The sequence below is a fragment of the Lupinus angustifolius genome, chromosome LG08 (genome assembly GCF_001865875.1).
Source record: "Lupinus angustifolius cultivar Tanjil chromosome LG08, LupAngTanjil_v1.0, whole genome shotgun sequence".
Lineage (NCBI taxonomy): Eukaryota > Viridiplantae > Streptophyta > Magnoliopsida > Fabales > Fabaceae > Lupinus > Lupinus angustifolius.
The window spans coordinates 18527486-18535383 of record NC_032016.1 but is presented as its reverse complement, the minus strand read 5'-3'; positions in this window follow the sequence as shown (position 1 = coordinate 18535383).

Here is a 7898-nt window from a genome sequence, read left to right as displayed (position 1 = left end):
CCTCTCTTTGATTTAATTAAATTATTTTTGAAAATTTCAAGTTGAGATAACGCAACAGGGCACAAGTCTCATTGTGCACTAACTCTCCTTGATTTAATTAAATTATTTTTGAGAATGTCAAGTTGAGATAATGTGACAGGGCACGAGTCACATAGTGCACTACCTCTCATTGATTTAATGAATTTTTTTTGAAAATGTCGATTTGAGGTAACTTGACAAGGCACGAGTCCCACAGTGAACTACCTCTTATTGTTTTAATCAAGTTATTTTTTAAAATGTTAATTTAAGGTAACACAACAGGGCACAAGTCTCATAATGCGCTACCTCTTATTGATTTAATTTTATTTTTGAAAATGTCAACTTAAGGTAACGCGACAAAACACAAGTCTCATATACACCGCCTATTATTGATTTAATTAAGTTATTTTTAAAAAATATCAATTTAAGGTAACGTAACAGGACACAAGTCTTAGAGTGCACTACCTCTTATTGATTTAATTACATTATTTTTGAAAATATCAATTTAAGGTAATGCGGCAAGGCACAAGTCTCATAGTTCACTACCTTTTATTGATTTAATTAAGTTATTTTTTTTAAATATCAATTTAAGGTAACGTGACATGACACAAATCTCATAGTACATCATTTCTTGTTGACTTAATTAAGTTATTTTGGAATTTCCACATATACACGACCATGGTATTGATTTAATTAAGAGAATAAAATAAATAAATAAATAAACAGAATTATAAAATAATTAAATAAATAAATAAATAACGAATTAAGAATAAAATAAAATAAAAACTTAAAACAAACTAATCGTACCCTAGAAAAGGGAATAAAAAAAAGGATTTTGGGGTTAGGGTTTTGAAATTGATTTGAGGAATTATGATGAAATTGATTTGAGGATTTAGGATGAAATTGATTTGGAGTTTAGGATTAAAAAATATTGGGGGGACAGTTAGCGGCTGTTGGGGCAACTTGGCTGCTAGTTATGGTGGTGCACCAGCATGCATCCAAGGCGACGACAACACAACCAGCCACGAGGACAGCCGCTGGACAAGGCAGTCTAGCCCCTTTGGGCGCAGCTACGGACAGACAACCCTCCATGGTTGCTGCCCAGTCCTTCCCTATTACCACAGTGGGGCTGCGACGGTAGCTTAAGGCTGAGCCAGCTCCGTACATCAGCCCCTATTTTAGAACAGTTTTCTCGCAAAGAAACAAAAACAAAAATGTACATACAATGGTAACACTAAAACATGTAGTGAAGAAGAAGAAAAATAAAGAAGGTCAATGAACCTAGAAAAGAGCTTGAAGGTAATGAAGATTATGTGAGAACTCCCTTCCTTGTTACTGTTCCTCTTTCTCCACTATTCTCCTTTCTATCTTCTTTTTTTAAAACAAGGTTTTGCCTCCTTTTCAATTTTCAGATTATGGTTCTCTTAATTGCTAAGTTTGGTTTATAAAGGGGGAGGAGAATAAGGTTTCTGGTTGGCCCAAAGAGGCCCAACTCCCTTTCAAAAAAAAAATCACGGCTTCTCTCTCAATTCAAAGTCTTACTCCTCAGTTTAATTTTTATTAAACCAAATTACCCCGGTCACAATTGGTTGTTTACAATTGTCCCTTTTTACTGGCTTCTTACTAGATAATAAGAGTAACGAAAGTTACTAAAGTTATCATGGTGGGAAGGAAGTAAAGATAAAAAGACCAAATTTTGAGTAGAAAATATCACATAGAGGAAAAAGTTTTAAACTCGAAGCTTCTTATAACGATAAACAAGACCACCTGAGGGTCAAAGACACAACAAGAGACCACTAAGGGGTTGGATGCAATGAGAGACCACTAGAATGCATCGATAATGGGGAACTTTGGGTCAAAAATAAAATCATACCATTGGTGGTCACAAAGCACAACACGATACCACTAAGGATTCGGGCGGAAAGAGAAACCACAGGAACGCACGCATAATGAGGAACTATATGTCGAAAATAAAATGAGACCACTGGGGTCAAAAGGCACAACACGAGACCGCTAGGGTGTCTGGGTGCAAGGGGAGACCACGAGAACACACGGATAACGAGGAACTCTGAGTCGAAAATAAAATGAGACCATTGGGGGTCATAAGGCACACCACGAGACCTCTAGGAGGTCGGGTGCAAAGAGAGATCACAAGAACGCATGGATAATGAGGAACTTTGAGTCGAAAATAAAATAAGACCATTGAGGGGTCACAAGGAACAACACGAGATCACTAGGGGAACGGGTGCAAAGAAAGATCATAGGAACGCACACATAATGAGGAACTCTGGGTCAAAAATAAAATGAGACCACTGAGGTCACAAGGCACAACATGATACCATTGAGGGGTCAGGTGCAAAGAGAGACCACAAGAATGCATGGATAATGAGGAACTCTGGGTCGAAATTAAATGAGACAACTAAGGGGTCATAAGGCACAACACGAGACCACTAGGGGTCTGGGTGCAAAGAGAGACCACATGAATGCGCGAATAATGAAGAAATATGGGTCCAAAATAAAATGAGGCCATTGGGGGGTCACAAAGCACAACGTGAGACTACTAGGAGATCACAAGGCACAACACGAAACCACTATGGGGTCTGGGTGCAAGGGGAGACCACGGGAACACACAAATAATGAGGAACTTTGGGTCAAAAATAAATTGAGACCATTATGGGGTCACAAGGCACAACACGATACCACTAAGGGGTCAGGTGAAAAGAGAGACCACGAGAATTCACGGATAATGAGGAACTCTAGGTCAAAATTAAATGAGACTATTAGGGGGTCATAATGCACTAGGGGGTCACAACATGAGACCACTAGGGGGTCTGGGTGCAAAGAGAGGCCACAGGAATGTGAGAATAATGATGAACTTTGGGTCGAAAATAAAATGAGACCACTAGGGGGTCATAAGGCACAACGCGAGACCACTAGGGGGTCTGGGTGCAAGGGGAGACCACGAGAACGCATGGATGATGTGGAACTCTGGGTCGAAAATAAAATGAGACCTAAGGGTGGAAACAGGCCAGGCCAGGCCAGGCTTTGCCTTAAACAGGCCCAGCCTATATAGCACATAGGAGCCTGGGCCTGGCCTGTTAGCCTGTTTAAAAAAAATTCAAAGCCTAGGCCTGGCCTGTTTAAAAGCCTGGTCTGGCCTGTTAGCCTGTTTAAAGGCCTATTATACTATATGTTCATGAAATAGGCTACCATGTCTATATTTTAATGGGCTTATAGGCTTATTTTTAGTTAGGCCCATCTAATTCTAATAATTAAATTATATTTTTATATACATTTTTATATTAATATTACACATATATAATAATATTACTTATGTTAAAATAGTATAATTTCAACATTCTTATATAATATAACTAAATAGACCGGTCTGTTAGACTTTATAGGCCTTTTAGATGGCCTAAAGCCTGGCCTGTTAAGCTAAATAGGCTTTTTAGAAAGCCTGAGCCTGGCCTGTTCGTCAAAAAAGCCTGGCCTGGCCTAGCCTGTTATAGGCCAGGTAATAGGCCCCTGATAGGCGGCCTGGCCTGTTTCCACCCTTAATGAGACCTCTAGGGGTCAAAAGGCATAACACTAGACCATCAGGAGGTTTGGGGTGCAAGGAGAGACCCCGGGAACGCACGGAAAATGAGAAATTCTAGGTCAAAAATAAAATGAGGCCATTAAGGGGTCACAAGGCACAACACAAGACTATTGGGGGTCGGTGGAAAGAGAGACCAAGGGAACGCACAGATAATGAGGAACTCTGGGTCGAAAATAAAATAAGACCATTTGGAGGTCACAAGGCACAACACGAGACCACTAGGGGGTCGGGTGCAAAGAGAGACCACGAGAACGCACGGATAATGAGGAGCTTTGTGTCGAAAATAAAATGAGACCATTAGGGGTCAGAAGGGGAGACCATGAGAATGCATGGATAATGAGGAACTCTAGGTCGAAAATAAAATGAAACACTTAGGGTCAAGACTTTCGGCCATGCGTCCATATCATGATGCAAATGCAGATGGTGCATGAGTAAGGCGAAGATATTTGTGATGATGCATGTATAATGGGTTACGCATATGTGATTAACTTAATTGTCATTATGAAGTTTGATTGATATCCAACTATAACGCTTCCTCGGTAGACAACAACTAATCAAGCTGATATTGGTCAAGTTTTTTCTCTCTCTTTTTTCCTTCTTTTTTTCTTTTCTTTTTTTTCTTGGAATCCCCTTGGGGTACCGCCTTCCTTCCTTACGGAAAAATACACCATATGTTCCTTGTCGATATACACCTCAAGACTTAGTTCTAATGCGTTTTGTTTGCTTAAATCGCTAGTGTAATACACCATCATAAGAGTTACCTGATTATGTAGTTCGAACATCATATTTATATAACTTGAGACTTATCTAAGTGAACATGCACACATAATGTATAGTAGGGAGATGAATTGATAATCAAGGAATTTTAATAGGGAGGTTCAGTGATATATGTGCTATAGAGGTATTACAAGTTACAAAATTTTGCAAACTATTTGCCCCAGTATAAGGTAATTGATCATTCATCAATTGATCTACCGAGACAGCTGGATAACTTGACCATTGTGTTTTCTTTGTTTGGTACTCCCAAGAACTTCACATTTATCTCATAAAGTCTGAAACTTCTATAATTCCAACTTTATGTGCAGATATGTGGAGGATTTTTGTTTACCCCAATGGTAATAGATTTTCAAGAGAATCGCCTTTTCATTGTCCTAACTTTTTCTTAGGTTGTTCTTTCGGGTTTTCAACCTAACAGACTTTGATTCATACCCTAACTTTTGCTTAAGTCGCCCTTTCGGGTTTTCAACATAACATGCTTTTCTTTTATTTCAAGTTTCTATTTTTAGGCATAGACACTCTTGATTGCGTATGTGTTCAAAGGTTTGGGTAAACATTTTCATTCATGTCTTGTAAACTAGAACAAGTTACAAAATTTTGCAAAAAATGTGCCCCAATATAAGGTAATTGCCTATTTATCAACTGCTTTTTCGAGATAGTCGAATAACTGGACCATTGTGCTAGCTTTGTTGGATTATTCCCATAACTTCTTACTCTTGTCCACATTGGTTGACACTTCTATGATTCTGACTTAATGCACAAATGTGTGCAGGGTCTTGGTTCGCCCCTAGTGTGACAGACCCACAAGAAAAAATTGAGATAATGCGACAAGACACGGGTCTCATAGTGCACTATATCTCCTTGATTTAATTAAATTGTTTTAAAAATGTCGATTTGAGGTAACGTGATAGTGCACGAGTCTCATAGTGCACTACCTCTCATTTTTTTTAATCAAGTTATTTTGAAAGTGTCAATTTAAGGTAACGCGATATGGCACAAGTCTCATAATCCACTACCCCTTATTGATTTAATTTTATTTTTGAAAATGTCAACTTAAGGTAACACGACAGGGCGCAAGTCTCATAGTGCACTACCTCTTATTGATTTAATTAAGTTATTTTTTGAAAATGTCAATTTAAGGTAATGTGATAGGGCACAAGTCTCATAGTACATTACCTCTTATTAATTTAATTAAGTTATTTTCGAATTTCCACATATACATAAACATGGTATTGATTTAGTTAAGAGAATAAAATAAATAAATAAATAAATAATAGAATTGTAAAATAATTAAATAAATAAATAACAAATTAAGAATAAAATAAAAAAACAAAATCAAAACCTAAAGCAAACTAATAGTACCCTAAAAAGGGAATAAGGAAAGAAAAAAAAAGGATTTTGGGGTTGAGATTTTGAAATTGATTTTGGAATTTAGGATGAAATTGATTTACGGTTCAGGGTTAATAAATGGGGGATTTAGGATAAGGGGTTACCTCAGCCAACAGCCTCTAGAACAACTTAGTTGCTTGCTGCGGTGATACACCGCCGTTCATCCGGAGCGGACACGACACAGCCAATTGTGAGGACTACCACTGGACAAGGCGGTTCAGCCCTTTTGGGCGCGGCTGCGAATAGACAGCCTCTATGACTGATGTCCAATCCTTCCCTGATACCACAATGGGGTTGCGACTGTAACGCCCCGAAAAATACTTCTAAAAAACATTGCGGAAAAATGGGTAAATTTTTTTTTTAATTGGGGATATAAAATTGTTTCCTTTTAAAAACCTTCCTTTTTCGGGACATCACTTTAAATAACTCGAATGCGAAAAATCAACTTATCATTATCGAATGATAACTTAACCTGATTCACAATTTCCTGAATAACATAATGCATATAATCGGTTAAGTCATAATTAGTTCATACAAATTAGGTCAACAAAGGCGGAAACTACATCGCCGCTAACATATACAAAATAAAAAAGAACACAGCCCCCACCAAAAACCAAAAAGGGGACATCGACGAATCCACAAGCTGACTCAAAAGATTCCCGGAATGTTGGACCCCTCACTCGGGTCCTCCTCCTCTTCCGATTCAGACACGAGGTCGATCACCTCCACCGAGCTCTCTACATTGACAAGCTCAACGACTTCGTCATCCTCGTCCTCTTCCTCCACTTCATTATGCCATAATCCAGCGGCATAATTCGGAGGGGATGACATTCTCAACACCAGAGCCTTCTTGCAGGGACCTCCTCCAAGAACCCGGCTCCTCGTGCCTCTACTGGATGACGGAGCACACAAACAATCTGACCACGTCCTCCGACCATGGGAGGGAACAGCGCCATCACTCCTGACTGGCGAGTACCGAAGTCCATCCTCTGGAGACCTCAGCCTCCTTGGCACTAAGGTGAAAGAAGTATCAATGTAGGTGTCGGGTTGATGGATCATCATGGATGACCCGTTGCACACCATGTGCAACGACAGACTACAGAGGCCTATGTATGTGTATCTATGCCCATCACTATCCCATTGTCCCATCAGGGACATCGTGAAGTGATAACCTCGAATGTGGTTGTTGCTGTTGGACATCTGCATAGCAAATATATACAAAACAAGAAACAATACAGCAGAGAGAGTAAGACATCTAATGAACACAAATTCATTGACAGCGTGGACTTACTCAGAATATTAACTCAGACATAAAATATATTTTAACATATAGTTCATCATTTATCATTGACATCATGAAGAAATTCATCACTTACCATTTAGTCCAACATTACCAATAAATCAAGTAATATAATCAACGTTCTACTCATAACCATATCACATGCATAAACGTAAGAATACACAATACTTGTAACTCATATGTAGGAATTCACTTCCACGATGATAATGTATGCATGATATGTCATGATTATCCACCTTACACCAATATCCATCCAACATCCTAATAGGAAATAATCGAGAGTACAAGTCTCATACCAAGCCTCTTTGTACGCACCCGAAATAACCTATCCTCGCAAGGAATTAAAAATAGATCGATCGGTTCCCTCAGGAACAGTCCTACCTAGACCTACGTCGTACAAACGCTTTCTAGGCATCCATCTCATCGATCTCGAATGCAATCCAAGGGTTGTCAGAGATTGCCTAGTTTGGCCTGTGAGAACTGTCCGATCCAACAGGGTACCCCCTAGAAATACAAGGGGCTCGTCTCACCTAGACTCTCCCTCAAGACATTGTTGGTGAATCACCGTCCAATCAGTGTCGTCCCTACTTACATCACAGTGCTCTAAGTCGTCCCTTCATTTCCTCTCCACTACTTCATGGTCACAATGCAATGCATTCCTAGTCAGAGTCAAATGCAATGTAGTAATCAAACACATGATCGGCCCATCCTTAAGCCATCTCCCGACAAGGAATGCTTCTCGTGGGACCCGATAGTACGTCAACCGTACATGCTCAAGGTAACATCTCAATCACTACAACCCATCACCGAATA